This window comes from Amblyomma americanum, chromosome 4 (assembly GCF_052857255.1).
Source record: "Amblyomma americanum isolate KBUSLIRL-KWMA chromosome 4, ASM5285725v1, whole genome shotgun sequence".
Lineage (NCBI taxonomy): Eukaryota > Metazoa > Arthropoda > Arachnida > Ixodida > Ixodidae > Amblyomma > Amblyomma americanum.
This window is the reverse complement of record NC_135500.1, coordinates 88,884,363-88,912,267: the sequence shown is the minus strand read 5'-3', so window position 1 is coordinate 88,912,267 and position 27,905 is coordinate 88,884,363. Positions and strand designations below refer to the sequence as shown.

The 27,905-nt window shown below is 47.2% G+C and overlaps 1 long non-coding RNA gene across 1 annotated transcript; it reads right to left on the bottom strand.

Moving 5' to 3' along the window:
• Positions 1-27,905, bottom strand: LOC144130241 (uncharacterized). Its single transcript, XR_013314022.1, has 4 exons — positions 27,843-27,905; positions 27,501-27,595; positions 20,952-21,056; positions 1-48 (listed from the first exon to the last, which is right to left on the bottom strand). It is a non-coding gene; the product is annotated as an uncharacterized LOC144130241 (long non-coding RNA).

The following is a 27,905-nucleotide window of genomic DNA, read 5'->3' as shown; positions in this document are numbered from 1 at the left end:
CCTCTGCTTGCCGGGTACTTGGCGTGGACAGGATCCCGCATGACCTACCTGCGTGGTAGAGCAATGCGAAACCGTATCATTAGCCTCTTTGGCACAAACCGTCCGCAGAGGCGAGCACACCTGCAGATGGTGCCGCGACAGCAGCAGCGGCAGCAGCAGGAGCAATAACAGCACCACCGGCAGTAAGCTTTACACCATCTGGCAGCTGTGGCTGCAGTGACTCACCGTGCTGACGTGGCGAGCTGTCGCAGCCACTCTTGCTACTGGCAGTGCCATTGTCTTGTCTTAGTGCGTGAGCCTCTGTGTGATATGATGGCCATGGCCACAGGTAGCCACATTCCAGCATTTCTAAATTACTTTTTCTTACGTGTGCTTGAAAGCCTCCAGTGGCAAGATATCAAGTGCATACACCAGCTACTGCTCCACCGAGAGTGCTCACCAGTATGCCTTTCAGTGCATCAGCAAGCTTGCCGCACAGCTACTGCACTTTGTTCTTCTCAAGTCGAAATACACGCCAAAACAGCTCGTCCAACAAGTGAAATGCATCCTTGTACACCATCTTTCGCCGTTACTTACGTCGACCTGCCCATTTAGCCATACAGTCGCTTGCGGTCACTACGTGTTTGAGGAATGTGCACTAGGAAAAGTGTAGTGTGGAGACCGCAAGGCACCAGTAAAGCGTTTGTTTTTGCCCCACATTTATTCATTGGTCACAATAATTTTTTTTCGCCACAGCTGTTCATACCAGTTTCCCCAACTGTAAAACACAGCAGGGAAACAAAATCATGCAGCATCAACAGTGAATCGCATATGCCTTGTCGAGTGCTGCACAGAGATTGCACAAGAACAGTTTATCTTACACTGTGGCCAAACCAGCGAGTTGGCTGTATATTTTTAAGGGCGGACAGTGCGAAAGACATAGCCGGAAAGCAGAAGAAACACACGACAAGCAGACGTCCTATGTTTTCTTTGCTTTCCGTCTGCTTACGCGCTGTTTGCCTTAATAAAATGCTTCATCATGACTGCAAGCTTGGATGCTAGTAGTCACAGCTTTGGCATGTTGTACATACTTGTAGGCCCGTTGTAGCCCAGGTGTGCACTTTGCTGAAACACATTACATAACTGGTGGAATGCACAGCAAGTCTTATACAAGACATTGCTCTTCGTAGATTGTACTGGACTAAAAACCATGTTACATGTACAAGACACACGAGTATCACAGACGATGATGCCAACATGGCTGCGTTGGAAGTTGTAAAGGGACCCACAAACGAGAGCCATAAACATTGTTGCATCATACCTTTAAAGGCGGAGCTCAAGCGTCCCCCAAATATTTTTTGCCTGCATTCACACCAGCTCAGAAGTGACTTTGGACGAATGCTGGCAAGTCTCAATTTTCCTCGAGTCTCTTGAGGATAGAACACGTTACAATGCGCACAATGGACACTGTACGGAAAAGCAGGAAAAGTAATGCGACAAAATACGAACATGCGAACAAACTTAACAGGAACAAAATCGAAATGTTCAAAATTTATCCAGAATGCACATATTATGACGCCCCGCATAGCTACAGTCACTTCAGAACACTCTGCCCCACATATTGCACTTGTCCCACATATTGAAATGAAAGAAAACAAGCACTAGAAATTGCACCTTGTGCACCTGCCACAGCTGCAGGTAAACAATTTAAAGAAATGAAAAATTAAAAAGTATAGGAGGCTTCCACAACTGGAAGAGCTTAAAATACATAACTGGAAGAAAATGAAAAGTCTGTGTGGAGCATCAGGGCCTGCAGAGCTTACAAGAAATAAAAATTGATGCTATGGCACATGCCAGAGGTGATCTTGAATAAATACAAAAACATAAACCTCACAGAGAAGCAAATATTGTAAATAAAAAATGAAACAGCACTTCAAGAACACAAACTAAAAATGGTACGCCTCGGCAACTTGCAGAGAAGCAAACAATGTAAATAAAAATAAACACAAAAAACGGAAATTTTAAAATGCAAACTAAATGTAGTTCAATGAGTTTGCATCTGGTAGAGATGTAAATGTTTTTTGAATAAACATAAACATATAAAGCTTTTCTTTCAAAAGTATAAAAACACGCAAATAATGCAAAGAAAAATGAACAATTCAATGCGGTGCAGGTGGCTCAAGCTGCTTTTGTAAGGTCAGCGTCAGTAGGTTCACGTTCCGGATGAGCAGCTCTTGCTGCCCATTGATGCCTGCACAGCATCTGCCACCTCACGTATGGCCTGCATGTAAAACAACTCCAATTACAAATTATTAGTGACAACCAACATTGAGATATCGCTGAAGTAATATGTAAATGTCAGGTGCTGAGATAATTTGGACAGATTATGGTAGTAGAAGACTCGTGTCAGTTTCATAAACTCAGCAGTCCCAACCATGTCCCTCAAGAGGCGTCAAAACAGAAGTAGATGTGCTCAAAAGATAGCACTGATATTTATGCTTAAGGTGACAGTTTTTACTCTGCAAAGTGCAGTGTGCACTGTGAGTACGCATCTCCAGCACGCTCTGCTGAAAAGCAGTGTGCTGGCGGTTCCGGACCTCAGCAAGGTCTGGCAAACGATGCGATTCATACAGCGTCTCGGGCAGCAGCTCACTGGCCTCATCTCGGCGTCGCTTCCCAAGAAGGCTAGAAGTGGCACGCGGTGAGGGCTGCAGTGGGGGCTGCGCCGAGGGCCCCGGTGTAGCGTTGGGAAAGAAAATATGCTCATCACGCAATGCGTCATGGAATAAGCAAAGAATTTGGTACAATGTGTTAAAGGACTTGACATAAATATACAGGAAAGCAATCTTGGGCAGCATTTTTGTAGCATATTTTATGTGCATATTTTCTAGGCTAATAGGAGACATCGCAGCCTCACTGCAAGAGAAACATTCTGCACAGCGTAGCAAAGCCGGAGAGAGAGTTTTGTGGATTGTGCAAAGTCACTGCAGTTATTCGGCTACTGCTGCAAATGCTGCCAGCAAGGATAGTGCTATTACTTTCAAGCAGCTGCCAGAAAGGGTAGTATGGAGCTTGAATAATGGCAAGCCAACTCACGGTCTGTGGGGCTCAGTGTGTCTTGTCGACAACTTGCTGAGGCTCCCTGTTCATCTCCTCTGCTGTAACAGGGTAAAAGGTGCGGCTGGTTGGCACTGGCGAACCATGAAGCTAAAAGAGCACTAGCAAAAAAGAAGCAATCAATAATGCTAAAACACTTGTTTATGCATTCCTGCACCTCCTCCGAGAATAAAATAAATCACAGATAGAATAACCAGTGCTTGTAAGGCGCAAGGCACAGACGTAATGTTTTTAAACGGCCGGCCCCTCGTTGTTGAGAATCGACGCGAGCTGGTTCCACAGCTCGCGCTTTTCAACAGCTGTGTATGAGTTTGTTAGGTCGGCAGAAGCCCGAGCTAGGATCGGATGGCACTTCATAAACTCTATTATGATTAGCTCTTGCTCGCTCGACATTCTTCGTGTTGGTGCCATTTCGAGACTAGAATTCCCGCGCAGAGAATTGCAGCAGCGAACACAGCGGGGAAAACAGGCAATAGTTTCTGTTCCGCTTTTTGAAAGCAGGGAATAACAGGAAAAAAAAACCTTTGCTCTGGGTTCAGGCTGATATTTTTTTACAGGAATATATGCGCGTGCTGCGCTGCAACAACTTAAAGCACAGCCATGAACGAACGAAAACAAGCAAGGTTGTTAGTGTGCGTCCAAACGGCTTGCTTGGTTTTTGCTCCTTCCCAACTGAATCATTTGTGCCAGACGTTCATGAGGCCAAAAAAGTTTATTTTATCGAACAAACCGTGCTTCGTTGTCGTCTTGTATTTCGTAAAGCAAAAGAAACAGAACCCAAATCATATACTTGGCACGTGGCATCTTTAAACTAACAACACAGGCTTACCTCAAGTTGTCTTCGTAGATTTTCAGCTCCGACGTTTCTTGCAGGTTCCTTTCTGGAGGCCCGTGGCCTTCACTGGCTTCGATAAGTGTTTTCTGCGCACTTAGGACAACCAAACTAGCCGTGGGATTGGCTATTTTCTTGAAGGCCGCCATGTTCACTGTTTACATCTGCCAGCGCGCCCTCATGGCAACAAATGTTACCCACGAGGACAGTTATTTGCAATGTTCTTGTTTTGCTTCATGGTAATAAAAGTGAAATATACTTTTATGAAAGAATAAAACAATGTTTCTTTTATTCACAGCCTGTTCTTATAAAAAAGTTAGCACACGGCGCCTTGCCGTGCAGATAGGCCTCTTGTCGTGCAAATAAATGCTTCCTGGGTGGCACCCTACTATTCATTGGTTGATTTCGCGTTCCGTCACACGTTGACGTCTCGCCTTGTCGTCATGCTGTCGTCATTTTGACGTCACGCTCTACAACTTTAGAGCGAGTTTGTAATCCGGGCCCTGGCCGTGGCTCGTGCAGCCATGGCTCGCAGTTCTGTTCTGGTTTCGGTTTGATGCAGCCGTCTTGCTCCTTCGCTCCTGAGGTGTTTAGTCTACAATCTCTCCCCATATCTCTACTACTTCTCTTCCTGCGGGCAGCTATATAGGAGCTTCTCGCCATAGAACAAAAAAGGGCGAAGAGAAGAAGAAAATTTTTCTTTTGAACTAACTTTTGAACAGTCTTGATCGCCGAACCGCCGCTTAATGCTACTGCGGGGAGCGCATGGGCCAAAGGGACGGCACTATCACAGCGCCTTTCCATGTGCGGAGCTGTTTGTAAACAAAACAGCGTTTAATAGGTTTTGTGACACATGGTGCGGCAGAATCATCAGAGAAGCAATTGAAACAACATTTCCGTGCGTGCTGGAGTGTCCGAGTATGCGTGTGGGATAGATCTTGCACATGCCGTACCACGGCTGCGACTAATGCCTCAAATTACTACAGCACAGTGAGACGGCACCATTGTACAATCTTTTATTTTCTCCGCTTTCTTGAACACGATTCTTCATGTATGCGCAACTGAAACGGTCCGTGGTCTTTTCTCGGCACACGAAAATAAGAACTTCCTGGAGTGACGAGGGTGAAAATAGGGAGCGTGAGGAGAAGGAGTCGTTACACCACTTCGTACGAACTACAAATGAAGTAAGAACAGTGCATGCATATTCCTGCGAAATCAGAGTGCGAGACACCCACTCTGAGAGGCTTGTGTGCTTGGATTAGCGTCCGGACAGTGCACTTGGGCTACGAGAGATGCCGCTGTGGAGAACTAAGGATTACATTCAACCACCTTAGCAGGTAGAGAAGTTCGCTATCTGTATTTCATCTTTACGATGATGATGATTTAGTTTTAATGGCGCTTCGGCAGCTGAGGCCAAAGAGCGCCGCGCAAAAAATTGATTTCCTATGACCAAAATGGAGTCAAAAAAGAAGCGGAGCATCAGGCCTGGGATACGGTTGTGCCTTTCAGAAACCAGTCGACGTAGGGCATCGAACCTCGCACCTTCCCTGTACGTTGCGGAGGCTCAAATGACCAGGCCACCGCTGTGGTAATTGCGACTGCGGTGCTATCTTTCATGCTGTGTAAATATGCGCTGAGAATTAGGTGTTCCTCACTTGTTGCAATAATGGAAACATCAATTCTTTATCCCAAAGCAGCAAAACCGTCGAGAAAAACTTCTAAACTTTGTTTACCGACCGCCGAATATTATTTCTAAATGAGAGAATCACAACATGATCGGATGTTACCCATCCTCACACCTGTTATGGCTCCCAGCCATGCGAATACACACTGCCTTCATTATTGAATCAATCTCTAAATAACCATTTATCAACCCCGCTCATTGCATGCAATTTCATTAATATGCATTTTAACGCGATGATTTCTCCCTGTGATCACCCTTCACCTGTGCTGGAATTGCTTTTCCTCGACGAACAGAGACCACGTCACTCTATGCTGAGGGGTTTTGTGTGAGTTCATTTCGCATTAATTTACGGAATAGAGTTCGCACACAGTAAAAAATCAGCAGGACTCAATTGCTGAAGAGAAAAAAAATATTACAGTCATATCTCGCACCTGCAATACAGCTTGCGGAGACCACCTCGAGGAGAATTAAATTCCCCCTGCAATGCAACTGCTCTTTTCAAGGCATCGCGACCCTGCCTTCATTGTATTCATGACTGGAGATGTGCTTTAGTCTCATTTTAGTCACAAGTCATAGAAACGACATCATTCTAAAGGAAGACACCAGTTAGAACACACAAAACCAGTCATCTGCACGATGAGGATGGGAGGCCAAAGAAACAAGTACTGAGACAAAGACCAACGAAATAGCAAGAAACACATCGTATATCTCGTAGTATTATCTTTAATTTCGAGAAGAAAAATGTCATACAGCCTGAACGTGCAGATATTAAATAAAGGAAGAAATTTTAAATTTTAAGCATCCTTAGTCCGCACACGCATTCTGGAAAATATGGTATTTCTGTTCAGTGCACAAGAGAATGTCTTCTTTGTCCCATATTTCACCGATATCTTAAGAATGCATATGTTCTGGACATTTTATACGTACAAAATACGTTTTTGTTGTAAAAGCCAGCAAAGTTATCAGTGCATGTGTGTCGTAATACTAGTAACACTTGTCGAGTTAGATTGTTATTCAAGAAGCAAAAGAACGCACTCGTCACAGAGGACACAGAAAGGGAAGACGAGTTCACTGACTAAACACTGAAGTTTTGTTGTCCTTACACCTCGGTTAATGTAAAAGAAGCATAAAAAAACGAGAACAACAAAGCCTCATGGACGGACATCGGAACCAGAAATGAAGCAAGAGAACCGTGATTATTCACCTTCCGATAAGAAGCCCGGCTCATAATCCAGAAAAACTACGGAAGGGGAGCTGACCCAGCGCTATTCTTTCAGGCTCGCGATTTTTGCGGCCACAATGGTTTTTCTCGTCATTTTGTCACCGCACTTACACGGCACGCTCGTCTTCCTCAACTCCGTAATGCATTTACAATCTCGGCAGCGAACGTCCAGATGGGATGAAATGCGCTCTGTCAGAATGTACTCCTCTCATAATCTTTTATTAAGGCACCTGCCGGCTTGCCCTACGCATGCACGGCCACAAGAAAAAGTTTCTGAGTACACGAAGCCTGCGGAACAGGAAGCATAGCTCTCGCGATGGTTTATGGTGCAACCGAATTATCTCCACCCTATTTGATTTACGCGCTTGCGCAGACTTTACTAGCGATCCGGAGCCGAAAGACGAACGTTTGTTCTCTTCCTCTTGACTTTCTCAAGTTGTGTGAAATCCTGTGTGCGTTGGAAACTTTTTTATCTACATAAATGACATCCTTCTCATTACTAACCCGCGACCAACTTTCGTAATATATTCTGATTATACGCGCCTATTCTCCGCTAGCAACACAAACGACCTGACCGAAGAAGCAAACAGTTGCTTAGACCTTTTAAATACCGGCTCCATGGTAACCTCATTAGCCAGTATCATAAACAAAACAAAATCCCTGCTTTTCAGACCAAGAAATAAATTAGTGCGCGATACAGAGCATCCACCTAAAGGTGGGTCAGCGCTTTTGTATGTGGTCCCTGTTGTGTAAAGCCTTGGAGCCTTAACACAGCTGTCATGATAATGTCACCGAAAGCCAGCAGAAAGGGCAGAAGGGCACACCAGGACTATCCAGGCAGACACTCAGTGAACGAACGCACGAGCCGGAAAAGACAAAGATTAGCAGGTGCTGTCCGCCCGCATGGCGGCGCCAGTAAATGGCTAACACTGTGGCATTGCCCCTCCTCTTAGAAAGGGCATCGCCCCGATGCCGCGGAGTCACGAAAATCCGGACTTGGCAGGATAAGTCATAGCGGGCGTGGTAGGGCTTATCCTGGCAACGTGGACGATTTCGGATGCCGCCTGCCGCCTGAAGGAGCGAACAGACTCTTGTGGGAGCACTTCGTAGTTAACGTCACTAAGTTTGCACAGTACCTCGTAGGGGTCGATGTAGCGGCGCAGAAGTTTTTCGGAGCGACTTCGCAGACGGATTGAGGTCCACACCCAAACTTCATCGCCAGAGTGGTAATGCACCTCCCGGTGATGAAGATTGTAACGTTGAGCGTCGCTTTCCTGCTGGGTACGGGTTCGCTGTCTAGCTAGCTGGCGGGCGGCTTCTGCGTGCCGAACGAACTCTTAAGCGCCAGTGACAGAGGGACGTGCAGCGTCTGGCAGTAACATTGCGTCCAGCATAGTCGTGGCTTCGCGACCGTGCACCAAACGGAACGGCGTGAAGTGCGTCGTCGCTTGAAAAGCAATGTTATTATATGCGAACGTGACTTAAGGCAAGATCTGGTCCCAGTTCTTATGGCCGGCGTCGACGTACATAGAAAGCATGTCGGCAATGGTCTTATTGTCTCGCTCAGTCAGTCCATTTGTTTGAGGACGGTAGGCAATGGTTTGACGGTGACTGGGGCCACTGAGACGCATAACCTCCTTAGTAAGGGCTGATGTAAAAGCCGTGCCTCGATCATTTAAAACGACTTCAGGGGCACCGTGACTGAGGACAATGTTAAAGATGAAAAAGTTCGCAATTTCGACAGCGGTGCCGCAGGGAAGGGCTTTCGTCTCACATTAGCGGGTCAGGTAGTTGGTGGCAACTACAATATAACTGTCGCCCAAAGATGATGTTAGAAATGGTCCCAGCAAGTCCATGCTGACCTGGTGGAAAGGGATTCGAGGCAGATCAATGAGTATCAATAGGCCGGCCGGCTTCACATGTGTGTCTTGCGACGTTGGCGCTCGCGGCAAGACTTCACGTAGTGCTGGACAACTGTAGCAAGCCGGGGCCAGTAATACTTCTGCCGTATCCGCACCAACGTGCGAGAAAAGCCGAGGTGGCCGGAAGAAAGGTCGTCGTAGCATGCGTGCAGAACTTCGTCTCGAAGCACCACTGGGACCATGAACAGGTACGGAGTTTCCGTGGGATCATAGTTTCTCTTGTAGAGGATGCCACCGCACAAGCAGAACGATGATAGCCAGCGTGTGAAGAAACGGGGCGGCGACGAGGTGCGACCTTCGAGGTACTCTATGAGGGGTCGTAGATCGGCGTCATCTCGCTGTTGTTGAGCAAGGACGGACGTGGTTAAAGTGTAAACAAAAGCGGGATCGTCTTCCGTGTCAGCAATGGTGTACGGGAGAAGAGCACGGGACAGGCAGTCTGCGTCGCTGTGTTTGTTGCCAGACTTGTACACGATGGTAACATCGAATTCTTGCAAGCGGAGACTCTATCGCGCCAGCCTCCCCGATGGGTCTTTAATGTTCGTGAGCCAACAAAGCGAGTGGTGATCGCTCACGATTCGAAATGGGCGACCGTGCAAGTATGGGCGAAATTTCGTCACCGCCCAAACGACAGCAAGGCACTCCTATTCCGTGTTAGAATAATTCGCTTCTGATGGAGACAGATTGCGGCTTGCATAAGCAATCACGCGCTCAACAACATCTTGCCACTGAACGAGGATGGCACCTAGACCAACGTTGCTGGCATCGGTGTGTAGTTCCTTGTCCGCCTTCTCGTTGAAGTGGCCAAGAATGGGCGTAGTTTGGAGGCGGTTCTTGAGGTCATCGAAGGCCGTCTGCTGTTCTTGGGCCCAGATGAAAGGTTGGTCGTCCTTTGTCAAGCGAGTTAGATGCTCGGCTAGTCGGGAGAAGTCTCGCACAAAACGTCGGTAATAGGCGCAGAGACCCAAAAAACGGCGCACAGCACGCTTATCAGCGGGGGTAGGAAACGCAGAAACGGCAGCCGTCTTGTCAGGGTCAGGGCTAACACCTTCAGCGCTCACGATATGACCCAGGAACTTCAGCCGTAGGAACGCAAAGTGACATTTCTCTGGTTTGAGCGAGAGGCCTGCCGATCGTATGGCCTCCGGTACTGCACTCAAGCACTTGAGATGCTCCTCGTAGGTGGCAGAAAAAATGACATCATTAAGGTAGACGAGGCAGGACTGCCATTTGAGGCCAACGAGGACAGTGTCCATCATTCTTTGAAAGGTGGCAGGAGCGGAAAACAAGCCGAAGGGGAGAATCCTGAACTCGTACAACCCGTCAGGAGCAACGAACGCTGTCCTCTCGCGGTCCCCTTCGTCTACCTCAATCTGCCAGTACCCAGTGCGGAGGTCAAGAGAAGAAAAGTAGCGGGCATGACGCAGCCGGTCTAAAGAGTCATCGAGTCGAGGTAACGGGTAAACGTCCTTTTTGGTAATTTTGTTAAATCTTCGATAGCGACAAAAAATCTCAGTGTCCCGTCCTTTTTGGCGACTAGCACAACGGGCGAAGCCCATGGGCTTGGAGACGGCTGTATGACATCATCCTGGAGTAATTCGTCCACCTGCAGTCGTATCGCCTCACTTTGCCTACGACACTCGATAGGGGTGTTGGCGAATAGGCCACTCACTGTCATCAACTATGATGCGATGTTCGTTATGGACGTCTGCCTGACATTAGAGGTGGTCGCAAAGCAGTCATGAAAAGAGTCAAGGATGGTTTGCAAGCGGCGATGCTGATCAGCGTTCAAATCAGGGTTCACGTCAGCCTTAACTCTCAGACTAGGTCGTCCTGGAGGGGTGTCCCTGGAAGTTGACAACGCGCAGTGGGTGGCGGGCTCGCGAATTTCATCGAAATAGGCGATGGCTATACTTTTCGCCAAGTGGCGGTATTCTGCGCTAAAGTTCGTAACCAGAAGCTCAGTTCACTGGTTCTGCAAGGCAACGACACGCCGTGCGATGCAGACTTGTGGGCTCAGCAGTAAAGACAAGTTTGCATATTCGATGCCGTTGGACGCGCGGGGGTTGTCGCAGTCCACCGTAACAAATAAGCTGGCACGCAGTGGTAGAGTGACGTGGTCGCTGGACACGCTAAAAACGGGTTTCCTGGCGCACTGCTGTCGGCTACTGTGCATAGGGCGGAGAATGTCACGAGTTCGCCAAGGTCGATGCAGCCCCATTTTCTCGAAGAAAACCGAGACCGAGGTTCAGGTCCTTGGAGCACTCAGCCAGCATAGCGAAGCAACCAGTAAAGGTTATACCGCGAATCTCCATCCTAGCGGTGCAGACGCCGAGCGGCATCACCACGTGACCGCCAGCGGTCCGAATTTGTGTTCTGTGCCAAGGTGTCAGCACTTTTCGCAAGAGGGTAGCAAGACCACGGCTCATAACTGAGAAATCTGCGCCGGTATCGACGAGGGCATTCACATGGTGGTTGTCAGCGAGGACAGGTATTTCGGTTGAAACAACGTCATTTTCTGAAACGCGTGCAGTGGATGGTTCCGAAGAGGAGTGTCGATGTGTTCGTAGAAATGGGGCGTCGAGCAGAGGCTGTTCTGGGCGTCGGAAGGGGTCGGAGCAGCGGAAGATCGTGTTGAAGGGTCATGTCGGCGAGCGGAGGATCTTGTTCGAATTGCAGAGCAACGGCGGCCCTACCCCCAGAGGTCGCCGTTTTCAGTTTTCCAGGCGTGGACTACGGGCCTGCCGAATGGACGGCTGCCGCCCTGGGGTAGAGAACCGACGGGGCGACGGCGACCTGGACAGGCGCTGTGGCGAAGGCGCAGGGGGGACGCTGGCCGACAGGTAATGCTCGATGTCATGGGGTCGTTCACCATAGCGTGGCCGGGGTGCATCTGGTGAAAACCCTCGCAGGCCCATCCGACGATACGGGCAGTGGCACAATATGTGGCCGGCTTCACCGCATTGGCAGCACAGTGGTCGGTTGTTCGATGTGCGCCACGCGTGTGCTTTGCTGAGGGGTGGTCGTGCGTCGGAGAGGGCAGTCGAAGTTGAAGAGCGTTGATGCGGCGCACAAGGAGCAGGGCAGTAAAACGCCGGTGGTGCTGGCGCAAAACTGCGCAATGCTTCACTGTACGTCATGACATACGGCTCAGGCAGCCGCTGGGGACACGCCATTGGCTGCACCGCTCGACGGACTTCGTCGGGAATGACATCCGAGATGGCTCCGACACCCGGGTGTTGCTCGACAGGGCGAAGCTTCTGTTGCTCCTCACGCACAATGCTCCTGACAAGCTAACGGAGGGCTTCACTCTCGGTGCCGGACAGCGGCATGTTTGCGTCCATAGCAGTTATATTCGCCGGACGGCCGTGATGCGCGAACCTCTGCTTCAAGGCGCGCTCCATGCTCGACGCCTCCCGAGCAAAGTCAGCCACTGTGCTAGGAGGGTTGCGCACGAGTCCTACAAAAAGCTGCTCTTTCACTCCTCGCATAAGATGTCGCACCTTCTTCGTTTCCGACATGGTAGGATCTGTGCGGTTGAAGAGCCGCGTCATGTCTTCTACGAACATGGCGACGCTCTCATTTGGCCGCTGCGCTCGAAACTGCAGGGTGACTTCAGCTCGCTCGTTCCGTTCTTTGCTGCCGAAGGTGTCGAGCAACTGTCGCCGGAAGTCTTGACATGTGGGGATAGCGGATTCGTGGTCTTCAAACCACGTCTTGGCGGTGTCTTCCAGGGCAAAAAAGTCATTGCGTAGCTTGCGGTCCTCTGACCACAGGTTAAACCAAGCGACTCGGTCGTATCTGGCCAACCAGTTTTCTGCGTCTTCGAACTTGTCGCCATGAATTGAGGTGGGAGAGCGAGGCACATGAAGAAGCAGCGGTGGGGAACTGACGGCATTCTGGGTGGTCTGACTTGTCGAAGTGGACGTTATTGCGCGGGGTCGTGCCGCCAGGGGTCGGAACTCAGGATTTAAGTCTCGTAGGCGGCGGCTTGCCTTGTGGACAGGTGTCGTGTTCACTGGGTGTGGCTGGGTGTCATCGGAGTTTCTGGGAGCTCTTCGTGCATTGGGAAACATCCCGCACCTCCACCAAAATGTCACCGAAAGCCGACAGAAAGAGCAGAAGGGCATTCCAGGACCAGCCAGGCAGACGCACTCAGCGAACGAACGCACGAGCCGGTGAAGACAAAGAAGACCAGCGGGTGCTGTCCCACCGCATGGCGGTGCCAGTAAATGGCTAACACTGTGGCAATACCAAAAATAGTTGGTACTTCAAGGAAACTGCGGTGTTTTCATCCGCAAAACTGTAAACTAATTTTGTTTATTTCAATGTTTGCTTCCGTCATTAACTACTGTTTTACTCTCCGGGGAAGTACCACACATTTTTAACAGGCTGAATATAATACAGAAAAGAGCTATAAGAAGTATTTATAACATCCATCATGACGGCACAAATATGCCAGTTTAGTTAAAGTGGTATAAAAAAAACAATATCCATCGTCATTTCCTTAAGAAGTGGGCTCATGCCATACGAAATCGCGAAGGATGTTCATTTCACAGATAAGGACTAATTACGAACCCCAAATGCTCATAATCGTTTTGCCATCATTACTGAAGTCCTTGTGTTAATCTCAACTTCTTGTGTCTCAATTTACTTGGTCGATGTTTCTGTGCATTTTTCTTTTATTTTTCTGTAAACGGTATCTCGCTCATTACCTCCTCAAGTGAAATTACTTCGTTTTTTGTTGCCAATGTATAGGAGAATGTGTTCCCTCACCAAAAAAAAGCCGTGCTACAAGTCCATTTCGAACATATTTATTATTTCGTGTTCATTTTCTATATTTTGTTCCTTTACTTAAATTGCAATACGAATGCTTTCTATATATGTTAGGAGTAATATTTTGAAGTTTCTCAGAAATGCATCAAAAAACAGTTGTGTTCACTTTGTATATTTATTATATATTAAATATATACAAATATATATTTTAAAAACATTAAAATACACTAAAATATACAATTAATACATTAAACACTTAATAAAAATATATAATAAATAGCTAAAAAGATATTAAAAATATGCGTTTAACACATTTAGGTGTACCAAAAAAATACATTAAAAATATTAACTACACTGGGTAGGTTCTACACGGGGGGTTCATATAGATGGATATGACAGTATTGAAGCAGCCGCGGAGGCTCAGTGGTTAGAGCGCTCGGCTACTGATACGGAGTTCCAGGGCTCGAGTTCGACCGCGGCGGCGGCGTTTTTATGGAGGTAAAACGCCAAGGTGCCCGTGTGATGTGTGATGTCTGTACACGTTAAAGATCCACAGGTGGTCGAAATTATTCCGGTGCCCTCCACTACGGCAGCTCTTTCTTCTTTCTCCTTTATCCCTTCCCTTACGGCGTGGTTCAGCTGTCCGCCGATATATGAGGCAGACACTGCGCCATTTCCTTTCCCTAAAGCACAAATTTCAATTTCCAATTGAAACCGTATACATATTTACTCGCGTGTTCGAAACGTGTTCCAATCATGTTTTAAGTGACGTATACTTCAGACGAATTGATTTCGTTTATACGAAAGTACAGAAAGTACACTTTTAATATATTGACAAGATGCTAAAACCGTATTCATAATTTTTCACGTATTTGAAACGTGCTTGAACCATGCTTTAAGTGAGGTATTTTTGGTAAATCTCAATATATTTCGAATACCAACCATAAAATTTCAGCATCCTATTTCGGGCATATTCTTAGTGCATTCATGCATACCAAAGATGTTTAAAACACATTATAAATATCCCGAAGTATATAACAAGCGTATTATTTTTCTCTAAGGGTTGGTTTGCGTACCAAAACTTTAACCATTGTACGTGAGCGCAGCCGCACAATAAAGCTCCAATGTTAGTTTTTTTTTTGTCTCCGCCCCTAACATCTCGATTATGTAAATAAAGAGGACGAAACCAGACTCAATTATTGCTGTCTAAAGTCTCGTACAGTAAGCGCTCATACTCACCGCGAAATAATGGCACTCACCGCGAAATAATGGCACAGATGGTGCAGCGAGAAGCAGCCCAGTTTGGCTAGGATGATGCACTCGTAAGTCTATCCAGGACGCTGCGCGCATACTTGAGCCCGAGAACAACTCCGGCGGAAATCCACGCTTAAGTGTTGCGAGGCGGTACATGTAGATGGCATGGTCGCTGTCGACAAAAGACACCGCGGCCATCAGTAGGCACAGGCGAAACAAATTTGAGATTTCCTCACACTGCTACAGCAACTTACAGCTTGGCGCCGTGACCACTATTGCGTGGACTATGTTTTCAGTCGAATTTCCGGTATCTGCTCGTGGCGCCTCTGATTGGTCGTATTGCAAAAATTTCATACATATGATGTCGAGGCAGTTCATTTTTCGCACAGGTTTCAGATACGTAAGTGTTTCGGTACTTTCATTTTCGGTTTCCTGAGCAACCACCTTTCTTTGTAGAAGAAACACCGCTAGTGGTCCCGAGGAACAATCTATCAGTCTTGCCTACTTTTACATGACCCTTTATTGTCCCTTTAAGTTAGTGAACATACGTGGTTGCGCCCTTTTTCGTAAATATTAATGCCAACCAAGAGCAGGGAAAGATATATGGAATATGCGAGCAGTCGTGTGAAAAACTGCAGACACCACGGGAATGGGGGCATAACGAGCTAGAACTAAAAGAACCGCGTCCACTTTCCCTGCGCCGCCATTTCGCTCATTAGCTGCTCATGCATTGGGCACGGGGGTTTCTAACCGCACTTCGTTAGTGATATCTACTTACAGCATTTAAACAACGTGTTTCATAGTTCGTGTGCCCTTTACGGTCAGGGTACAACAGCACAGTATGCTCAGGATTGGCTTCTTAGTGCGTATTTCGCCCGAAGCTGTAAATACTCTTTTCGCGATCTCAACCGGGAACAACGATGAAGCACGACGAGCCATCGCCTCAACCCAGTTCAGCTTGATAAATTTCCTCAGACGCACAATCTGTGGCTTTGCCAAGCAGAGTAGCACGTCCGCTGCAGCCATCGTACGCGGGGCCCCACACTGCAGACCATTATGCTGACCCTTCTTATATTGCTGGGGTTTCGATGACCAAGGTTTCTTTCATTTTGCTACGTTTCGAGCAAGCCGTGAACTGTGGATTAAGTGGCTGTTAAGAATATTTCGCAGAAATTAATTTCCGGAGCACTGTTTAAAGACCAATTGTGCTCCCCTCATATTGAGTAATTTTATCGTGGATCCTATCCACAGTGGTGCGAAGGAATAAAAGATTGACTAAGTGACATTTTCAGGTGCTGCAGCCTTAGCCAGGAGATAGGATCACATATAAGCCATATGCTCAACTCGTTGATTACATAATCGTGCTCGCATAAGGCGCCAATTGCTCCGACATTTTTTTAGCTCATCTTTGAGTTCTAGACGCTTCGCGAAAACAATAAGGACAAGCCATAAATGTGAAAAGAAAACAAACCAAAAGTCGACCGAGAGGTAAGGAAGGTTGCCCTTTAAATGCTTCCTTTGGAGCATGCACTTCATGGGTCAGCCTCGAGCTGAAATAAAGAGCAGTCACTGAAACCACTGGTTTCTCTTCGTGAAGAGAAATCGGTCATAAGAATTTGCCGCGGTGTTATTTCTGTTTACTGACAGAACAATAAGCTGATCTCGGAGATTTCCTGAATTGTCGACAAAGTTTCGGCGCATTTTTCTTGGACAAATTTTTGGCCAGTTAAATATTTCGGATTCACGAAAAATGGGAAAAATAATTCGTTTGCAGTAACAATACGTCTCTGATTAGTTCGAACTCACATACACGAGAAAAACAATTACACAGACCGGGTGCTTTGTGTTGCTTTGTTGCTTGTTCTCTTTTGTCGTGTGTGTCGCAGAAGCGTACAGTTATCAGATGCGTAAACAAGTGGACCGTTTCTTAGCACGGCTAGGCACTGTTTCTAGTACATCGTTCGCGCTTTATGTGCAGAAGTGTTTTTTTTATCGCATGACGTACGCGTTTCAGTTGCGCGCAGTGATCAGATGCGCACTCAGCTGGCTCCTGTCTTATCATCGCCTAAATGCAACCTCCCTTCAGTTCATTCCTCATAAATATGTTACACTGAATAAAGGGTGCATATACGAAAGTGCGCGGCCAAAGCACTGCTCACGCATAGTTCTGTCTTATTGTCCCACCGGCACTTTGCCAAGGTCGAACCTCAGATCTCGCTAATAAAAAAACTGCAGCCCACTGTTACCCATTTCGTATTTGCTACCCTAAGAGTACACCCACGTTGTTCACTACGCTTTAATCATTCAGAAATCCACATCTGCCTTCTTCAGAGGTTGTGCTCTGCCACCAGAGAAAACGAGGCTCTGTCAACAGACAAGACTACGCAGAAGCGAAGGCCGGAGTTCTGGAAAGAGGTAACAACAGTTAAGAACCGAGGAAGGAAAAGCGCCATGAATGTAAGAATGTGACCTGCAGTTACGCATATGCTCTTACTGGAGGTCGGGCACTGAAAGAGAAGCTCTTCACCTATCTCCAAGCGAAGAAAAGGCGGTCACATCGAGCTCTGCACTTCGTAACTTGCGGACGCGATGCCAGAAAACAATGTGACCTTATTAAGGCAGTTCAGTTACCAATATAATAATAATTGGTTTTCGGGGAAAGGAAATGGCGCAGTATCTGCTCATATATCGTTAAACACCTGAACCACGCCGTAAGGGAAGAGATAAAGAGGGACTGAAAGAAGAAAGGAAGGAAGAGGTGCCGTAGTGGAGGCATCCGGAAATAATTTGACCACCTGGGGATCTATAACGTGCACTGACAGCGCGCAGCACACGGGCGCCTTATTGTTCTTCCTCTATAAAAACGCAGCCGCTGCGGTCGGGTTCGAACCCGGAAACTCCGGATCAGTAGCCGGAGTTCCCGGTTACCATGATAAAACTGAATTTTCTCCAAGTGAACATTCAATAGCACCACCCCGAACTTTTCGAGTAACCGAATATTCATTGCCCCATCCCCCTCCTCTGTCCATAAACTCAGTGTGACTAGTTCCACTGCGAACACAACACCGGATCTCTTGGATTCGAAACGTGGAATACGTGGGGAACAACCTTTGTTTCGCAGCAACTGAGAGCAATGGCAAGACAATATAACATGATTCGAAAACTATACTAATCGAAGATCTAAATAGTGTCACGGCGTCGCGGCCATCCACATTTTCTGTAAAAGAAGGATTCCCCTCGAGTAAGGTGAACCTACGCAAAACAGGCATACCAATAGCACGCGGAACTCCAACCTGTATGTAACAAAAATGGACGTTGCTTTAAAAAAGCACCCCCCTCCCACAGAGGCCGGCAGAGCTTTAAATGCAAGGAGAAAAGTTCTGCACGCGAGTAGCATTGTTGCATCAAAGTGAAATGCGGTACCCAGAGAGGGAGAGCGAAAGAGGCTACAATAATATCGATGCCAACATTCTTATGCATGCTGTGCTTCATGGACACCTTAGGCGGTTCAAGAAGACAGAACAGACGAAGATGAACAGAAGTGACACATGACGTTGGGCTAATCTGGTCATAGACTCAGTAATTACAAAATTGCGCGAAGAAGACAGGACCAGAAGAGGTAACGACGCAGACATCATTGATTCTTTCCTCGTCCTGTCTACTTCGTACAGTTTTATAAGTGCTGAAAAATTATACGGGCCGTGAAAAGTGTTCCTTATTGACAATCTAACATTCATTGGCTAAATATAAAGACCTAATCTATACGACAATTCGGACCTGTCTGACAGCGCTCTTCTCAAAAGTGACTAAACCTCGAGTGCCAGGTGCTGTGCCGGAAGAGATGAACGAGCAAATGGAACGAACTGCTGCAAATTGCCCGGTTTCTCCTTACCTACTCGTACACTGCGAGACCAAGTAAATGCGCACAGTTGTTTACCTTAGCTGTCTTGTTCCAGAAATGCGCCTTCTTCAGGCAGCTTACGTGGTTCAATTGTCTCTGCTTCCTCTCTGTTCATTCCCAGCATACGACTGGTTGGCAACGCTTTAATTACAGCCTTAATGCGTTGAATAACTCAGCTACACAGCGAGAAACGGAGGCCGCTTCCGTGTACGACAGGTGGTGTTTTACCCATCATGAGCATTTGTTGCATGGCGCATATCACTTCAAGTGTGTTCGCCATGGCACGCTATGACAATTACTCAGAATATAAACGGCATAGCTACGGCAGCTACAGGGTTCGGTCAACAGCAATACAGCTAGTGGAGCGCTAAACCTTTGAAGTCATACCGCCTAGCAGTTGCACTAGAAGCGAGTGGTGACAGTCATTTACTCTATCTCGTAATACCCCGCCGCGGTGGCTCAGTGGTTACCGGGTTCGAACCCGACCGCGGCAGCTGCGATTTTATGGAGGAAAAACGTTAAGGCGCCCGTGTGCTGTGCGATGTCAGTGCACGTTAAAGATCCCCAGGTGGTCGAAATTATTCCGGAGCCCTCCACTACGGACCTATTTGTTCCTCTCTTCTTTCACTCCCTCCTTTATCCCTTCCCTTACGGCGCGGTTCAGGTGTCCAACGATATATGAGACAGATACTGCGCCATTTCCTTTCCACCAAAAACCAATTATTATTATATTTATTAATACCCACCTCCCTTTCCTTACGAGACGAATGCTTGAATATCTCTGGTGGCGTGTAACACTCACAGGGTGCAGCCGATTGACCTGGCGTCCACCTCAAAGCTGTGCCCCTTCTTGGCCAATATATCGGGAGCAATGTAGTTGGGGGTTCCGCACAGTCTTCTTGCGTTTTCCCATGTGACCAAGCCGGGTGGCGAGACCAATGTTGCGCACTTTTGGCTCCAGATTTTCGCTGAGAAGCAAACTGCCGAGATTAATATCATGGTGTATGAACCGCTGCTGCAACATGTACCGGCACGCAAGCAGCGGTTGGCGCAGGAATCAGCGTGCCTGGGCATCAGTGAGGTACTTGTGGCGGCAGTGCACCCCAATCAAAGACTGCAAAACAAATACGAAAGGATAGCTAATCCTAAGGACACGGTAACTTCTACAGAAAAATGCTTTCAAAAAAGCCTGAAGGAAGAAAGTACCAGTTCCAGAGCTGACTGATAAAACATGAACCGGGAGAATTCTGTCCGAACAAAAGAAAGTGGTGGCCAGTTGAAGCGCTATATTCGATACGTCACCTTTAAGAACTGTATCTCCTGAGTAGTAACAACAGCCACGTGACCGTATTCCAGAAGCGATGTTATGTATAGGCATGCTATTAAGGAGAAGAGGCGGGGGAGGGTGTCGCAATTTGAAGGAGATACAAGTGTTTTGCCATCCCAATTTGCCTTGCCAACTTTGTGCCTGCTGCGGGCTTCAGTACACAGTGACAATGTAGGATACGTGAACAACTGCTATTATACAACGCCGTTAAAATATCATGCCGGAGTAATACGCGTCAACAAACATAAATTGCATACATCGTAACACTAGCCCACTCCCATTCTTGCGTACTTGAAACAAGGCTACATGTAGGAATTGACGAGTAAATATTGGTTGGAAGCTAGAAATAACGGCACTACTTGTTCTCTCTAAGAACGTACGAAGCATCGAGCAGAGTGCTGCTTGGCATATACGGCAGCAGCTTGAGGCTCAAAAACCATAAGATGAATCTAAGCAGGACTGTGAAAAAGTCATGGTGCATGAAGAGTGAACATACCCATCGGGTGCAGACCTCCATTATTATGTAGATGTTCTTGTCATCCTCGAAGGAGCCCCTGAAGCCAACAATGTGCTTGTGGCTAAGGCTTCTGTGTATTTTATTCTCTTTAGCAATCTGCATATAGCACAAATAGGCTATGAGAACAGGACTGCACGATAAAGAGGTGATAAGCGCAGCCACAAAAGCTGCGGCAGGCATCGTGCATTTATTTTTAGAGCAGTCAACTTCCCTTGAGAAGGTAATGCTGCAATACATAGCTCAGTCCAGTCACGAATGTATGTAAGTTTGGAAACATGCGCCTGCGTAGTTCTGGAAGAAATAAATTTCCACAAACTACGAACACCTTTAGAATATTAATGGGCGGAATTCATACAATAAATAAACATTTGTGAATCTAACTAAACGCGTCAATCAACACAAACCTCACAGAGCACTCACCTTTTCCTTGTGGTGAGACTTAACGAGGAGAGCCTTGGTGCCTTGCCGGCCAAAATGGCGTTCGTTTTTTCGTCCACGAGTTCGACATCATTCTGCGAGTGCACCCTAGAAAAAAGAAGTGGTTTTAGTTAATGCAATAACAGTGCCAGTCCCTCATAGTAGTCAAGAGTTCGACGGAAATCCGTCTGGTCAGGCATGGTGATGCAATGAAGTGAAGTAGCAGTCACTGACCATAGTCGAAAAAAGAAAGACGTTTCGAAACCCGTATGGGTTTCTTGTTCACAGTGAGCAGGACAAGAGCGGTGGCGAATTTATATCCGGAGAATGTGACGTAAAGATCGGGCGTAGATGCCTGGTATGGGGCCAGCGTTCTTGTTTAATGTTGCTTGTGATGTTTGGATGAATAGCGATTCCAGCAGAAGGCGCGTCGTCAGGTTTCTTTCCTTAGATAAGATGGAGGCATTGCCCCAGTCAATCTGGTGGCCAGTGTCGTGTGCATGACCCACCAGCGCATTTGTGGCATGCTTTTTGTTTTTTACATCACGTTGGTGGTCCTTTATGCGTCTTGAGAACTTCCCTGTCTCACCGATGTAGGCATGATTGCAGTTCAGGCATGGTATTTTGTAGACGACTCCTGGAAACTGCTCATTTGGTAGTCGGTCTTTCACATTCATTAGCTGATTCCGCAGCTTGCTGACAGGCATGTGGGCCACGCGTAAGTCGTATTTTGAGAACACACGAGATAACGCTTCGCTGATACCAGGCATGTATGGAATGCCTGCTCGTGTTCGATACGTCCTACAATCAGTGGTAGCTGGATGTGCAGCTCGTTCTTGTAGCTTTGATATGAAGCGGCTCGGATAACCGTTGGCTGACAGTTCTTCGTGCACTCTTTTTAACTCCTTTTCTTGATCTTCTCGGCTTTTGCAGACACGTGTCGCACGTTTGGTCAGTGATGTGACGACGGAGGCTTTGTGCGCAACTGGATGATTGGAATGAAAATTTAAGTACTGGGCTGTGTGCGTAGGCTTTCTGTACACAGAGAACGAAAGGCGATTGTCCCTCCGCTCGACCAGGACATCCAAGAAGGGACATCAAACTCGGCCGTGAACTTCAAGCTTGGTTCGACACTGTTTAGTTCATGTAGAAACCGCGACGCGTCCTCTTTCCTTAATATGCAAAAACAGTCGTCGACATACCGGTAGAAGACCTTGGGTGCTGGAGTGAAAGCATTCAATACCTTGTCCTCTAGTGCTTCCATGACGAGGTTTGCTGTGGAGGCCGGAGGAGGGCCCCTCCAGACCTGCTTCCATTCAACGCGGAGGTCGTCTTGCACTTCTCAGAAGGAGAAAGTCGCAATAATTGTGATGACGTCACTCGCGTGCGGCGTCTGTCACGCATTTATGCCACGCGTGCCTGCCACAGCTTTCTTCCTACGCCCGGTTTTCGCACGAGCCAACTAATGCTCTAGCTTCAAAATACACTTTAATTACAGTAAATCACCTGTTCCGGGGACGCGTAGCAAGGAAGGCGCCACGGCGCGCTCAGGGTGACATGGACAACGACGCCACCAGCACGCCGCTGCGGTAGGAGGGCTCCACGCGACAATGCGACAATGCTGTGATCTCTCTCGCAAGGCGTGGTACGTGTGTTGAATATCACTGGACCCCTTAAAGTTATATTAACTGGAAAGTTTTCTGGGCTTCTCTCCTGTTTCCTTTCAACACCTTCCCTTTCATACAGCTAAAAAGGCACCTCTTCACTTTTTTTTTTTTGAGCAAGACGGTACACATTTCGTCTGTGAACGAAGGTGTTCATTTGGACCGCGCTCAATATTCTGAAACTTGTCCATGCCGCAACGCAAAAACGAAGTTCACGACTTCGCAAGTGAGCACAATCAGATAGCCAAACATTCCGAGGACGCAGACCATAGAATCAACTTTGACGAAAGCGCCATCTCCGGGACCGTATAAAATTACCAAAAAAGGCTCTTACTCGAATCTTGGCACAATCAAACGATCCTTAACCAGGAGAAAAAACCTGCCAACGACCGTCCCATACTTTTCACATCATCGTTTTCCTTCTTTTGGCCACCTTGCGCTCTACATAGAACTTTAAAATATGCCAGTCACGGAGGAACAGGAGAAGAGCGCGAATAAATGGTTTGCAATGAATATTTGCCCGCGCTTGTCTTTGTGTCGTCTTTCTCCGTTTGGTTCAGGGTTTGGTCGATTTCATGCCGCGCTTTAAATGTAGGGTAAATTTTCGCGTTTTCATTACTACGATATGGCGCGGAATAAATAAACAAAAAAAAATCCACATTTAGCTTCGACATTCACGTGTATGAATTCCTTTCTGCCGGATAAGGTCTAGCCTTCTGACTATGCGTACAGAAGGAGTATGTTTTGGGACATTGTATGCATAAGAAAGAAAGAATTGAAGGTCAAAAACATAGTGCACTGGCTGACAAAACTGGGTAAAGTTGAGACCTAATGACTTGCTTTAGTTAATTATTAATTAGTTTTTGGCGAAAGGAAATGGCGCAGTATGTCTCATATATCGTTGGACACCGGAACCGCCCCGTAAGGGAAGGTGTAAAGGAGGGAGTGAAAGACGAAAGAAGAGGTGCCGTAGTGGAGGGCTCCGGAATAATTTCGACCACCTGGGGATCTTGATCGTGCACTGACATCGCACAGCAGACGGGCGCCTTAGCGTTTTTCCTCCATAAAAACACAGCCGCCGCGGTCGGGTTTGAACCCAGGAACTCCGGATCAGTAGCCGAGTGCCCTAACCACTGAGCTACCATGGCGGGTAGCTTAAAGTCAAAATGCAAAAAAACGTAACACTGAGATGCGATGGGCTCTTTACTGCCGCTAGCCTGTAGACATGCCTCCCTGATAGGCATATAAGCCTGTAGCTGCCCCTCACGGAACGCAAAGATCTGAGGCCGCTACATGCGTTTTGCAAATAATTAAGAAACAACAAAATAACTAGAGCAAGCGCTTTACAGCCAGACACAGGTAAGGTCCACCGAGACCAAGCGAGGCGGCCAATAAACTTTTCTCGTGTTTAATAATGTAGAGTGCAACAGCCACATAAATTACACATAAGGAAACTATGAAACAGCTTTGCATCATTATCTCGAATAGAAGCTAATAAATATTACGAGTGCATAGGAAACCCGACGAGACTCACCACGACTCATAATGATCAGAATGCAAGCCTGGACTTACCACGAATAATATCACGATCTGAATGTGAGCCCGTACTCATGGCTCAGATCACGATCTGAATATGAGTTCGGGCTCCCTCACGACTCAGATCATGATGTGAATGTGAGCCCGGGCTCACTCACGACTCAGATCATGATCTGAAATGACCGTGAGCCCAGGTGAGTCCACTCACGAGTGATTTCGCCTACCTATGTTTCTGGGCCAATTAATTCCAGTTGCAGGTACCATCCAGACATGGGCACAAAGCCGACTGACTGGGCTCGCGTCGTCATGTGCTGAGCAATCATATTTGTTCCCGCGTAGTACATCTTACAGCCTTTCTTCTCCCCAGCCAGACCACTCTAGTCGAGACACCCATACCGTGCTGATAAACCACTCTGGCATTAAGACCGCGGTTTGAGGACCATCTGATATGAGAGAATGCCAAGTGCTTTACAGAAAAAAATCAGGCATAAAGTTAGCTTTCTGTGACAACGTCACTGTTGCGAATAACATCAGAGTTAGCCTTTCTTTCTCGCCGTCCAATTAGTGACTTTAAAGACCCCGGGGACAATAATATTAATAATACCGCAAAATAAAAAAAAACTTTTGACTACTCAACAAGGGCCACAGCACGTCCACCCCATAATAAGAGTCCAGAATGAAATTTATTCAGGCTGTCCCCGCAACAACCACTGCACCAATTTTTTTCACAGCGTTCCTGATGCACGTTGTCAGCCGATGGGGCAACTTCGTTTTAAACTTTCTGCTCAGGTCATAAACTTGCTGAAGGGGCAGGCAGGCTACTTCCTTCATCGATGAATATCAAGCGCCTTTCAGCGCTCGCATGCAAAATACAAATACTGTTCGTACACTGCTCCTCTATCCATCACAGTTCCGAGGGGGCGGCCATTTCCTATATGCTCGTTTGACGTTGCGCTCACGTCATGCTGCAGGTCCACGGCGCACTGTCCAACCCTGCTGCGATGAACAGCGCCCGCAGAGAAACGTCGAGTAAGACTTAGGACAGCTGTATTCAGCTCTCTTTGTTCTATGGCTCTGCATGGGTATTTCTTTTCTGTAGCAAAAGCCGCTTCTATTCCTGAGAAAATTGCGTAATTTTTCGGTCCCCCCATTCAATCTCGTGACGTCTACGCCGAAAAGGCGCCACCAGTGTTTTCAAGCTAACGCCTGTGCAGCCAAGCCGCTGGGATCTTCGTGAAAAAGCTGTGCTAACGCACTGCTGTGGCCTTGTACAATGAGAGGGAGGGGGGATGCGGCACCCGTATTTATTTTTTATGGCTTTTTCTGTCTTGTATAAGTCCTGTTCTCAGTGAAAGTGGTGCCTTTGTTCTTGGAATATGGTAATCTATCGATATAGTCGAATTTATGTTCAGAATCTCTGCAAGGTTACTTCCTGACAGGACCCTTGTAAGATATGTTGCGATGAAAGAACCGGCACAGTACCTATGACTCTGGTGCACACGCGAACTGCGCCGTGAGAAAATGAATGAAGGGAACGTACATCGGGATGTAAACGTGACAACAACACTCCAGCAACAAACAGTTAGGGTGAAGCAGACACAAATTACTGTCACCACGAATTTCCCATAGTGAACAAAAACACACATTGTCGCATTCCTTCGAGCAGTTCGTCTATTCGGCGTTACCCTCCCTTTGTTTGCCATACTCATAAAAGCTCGGATGTAAGAATTACTGCTTCAGTGGCATCGGGGTTGAATACCAATTTGAAAACCACCAATTTTTCTGCGCCTGGAAAGACAGAAAAAAATGTAAGACGTCACTCTGTGAACGCCTGACCGCGATGAGATTCACACTGAATATGACACCCTTCTTTGGAATAAATGAAGCGCGCACCCACATTAAGCTCCAGCGTCTTGTGCAGGAGTTCGCGGCGCTCTTGCGTCAATGGGACCAACTCTTCCTTCTTGTTCCTCAGGGACTTGCGAACCTCCTCGATGTCTCGTAGGAGGGCCTTATTTCTTTCAGCCACCCGTGCGTGCTTTCTATCCAAGGCATCCTTCTCCTTATGGGCGCAACAAAATTTAACGCTTAAGAACACGTATGTTCATTTCTATTGCGGCAGTTTCCCTTGCTTGCTGTGCCACATGTGTTCGCAAAAGAAAAGCGCAGTTTCTTCCAACAAAGTGAGCACACATCAAGTGCAAAAACAACGTCATTCATATGTGTATTATTCCAAGTCGATTGTATGCAATGTCACAATTTGAGCGCTTTGCCATCAAGACAGCGCCAGTAAATTTTCAACCCAGTTTGGAGGGGGGTGCTTAATCTTGAAATGCACGTAGCAGAGCTCCGTGGTGTTGCACAGTATCGCGTTAGCAGCCACCGTTTTCAGCTGGTCCATCTAGACATTATTGAGGCTCCGCTGTAATCTTTCTGCGCCTCTGAAAGTGCTGAAAGTGATGTATATTTTTCGATATTGCTCCCACAGGGTTGAAAAGAAAGCTTTTTTCTAGTTCGGTTCGGGTTCATGCCTTTCGGGTTCATTTCTGGGTTCGGCTCCAGAGCGAAATTCCGTTCTGGTTCGAAAAGGTTCTAACGTGTTCGAACCGGTTCAAACGGATGAAAAAATTCTTACGACAAAAGAAAATTATGAACGTACATGGGTTTTTGTCAGCATTGTTGCAGACTTACGTTCCTGTGTGAAATGTTATACAAATTAAAAATACATAATTAGTTTTATAGCAGATGTTCCCACTGTACCCACTTTAACTGTCCGCGACAAAAACTACAGGCATATACGGCAGGAGCCGCAAGAACAAATAAACTCAAAATTAATGTAAATGGGCTATGTAAACGCTATACTCCATCTGATGATGGACATAAGAAGAAAGGCTGTGCATTTTGCATCGGCAAAACACTGCAGCTTCAGCAGTTTTGGAGACACCATCGCTCTAGTAATGAGGTCGTCCGTGAAGCTTGTGTCAGTAGACAATTTCTTCTACGCACAGTATTAACGCATGCGCAGTCAGTCCATCCTCATGTGCCCTCTACCTTACCACACAATATTAGGAAGATGTCCTGCAGCCGAAGCGACAGATTGCAGCTTCGAGGGAACGACTGGGCGAACTAGTCCAGCAGTTTTCGAGTGCAACCGTATAACGTTTGTACCCACGCGCAGCAAAAAACGATTGTTCAGCCCCGATTTTTTCTACGAAGCAAAAACCCCGGACTTGCTAGACGCCACAGCGGCACACCGCCGAAAGGTGTTAGGTGCAATACCCTATATGCGCCGCTGCGGCGGAAGGCAGAGAGAGTTTCGTCAAGGCTCGTACAAGTTCGGTTCCGTGTTTACCCTGTGGTTCGGCACCGTGTTCTGCCTCCACCCGCGGCCTCCAAATCCGGCCCGGCCCATGCTTCCAGCGCGTCTATACTTCTCTTGCTTGTGTCCTGAAAATCGCGCATGGTGATAACTGCTGAATCATGAAGAATATAGTTTGTGGCAACGTGCTGCAATGCGCAGAAACAAGATCGCTCATATTCTAGTAGGAGGATAAAATCTTTAGGTCAGCAGATAGACGCGTGGCTTTAGGGAGCACCAGGAAACACACACTCTGCTAAGTGGGCTTCGTCGACGTACTGAGCGTTGCAGGCTATGAGATCGGCAGGGCAAGCTCTCTAAAAATAGCGTACATACCTCCATGGTGTAGCGCAGTAGTTAAAACGGCAAGCTCTCACCCACCTGAGCTCATCTTCATGC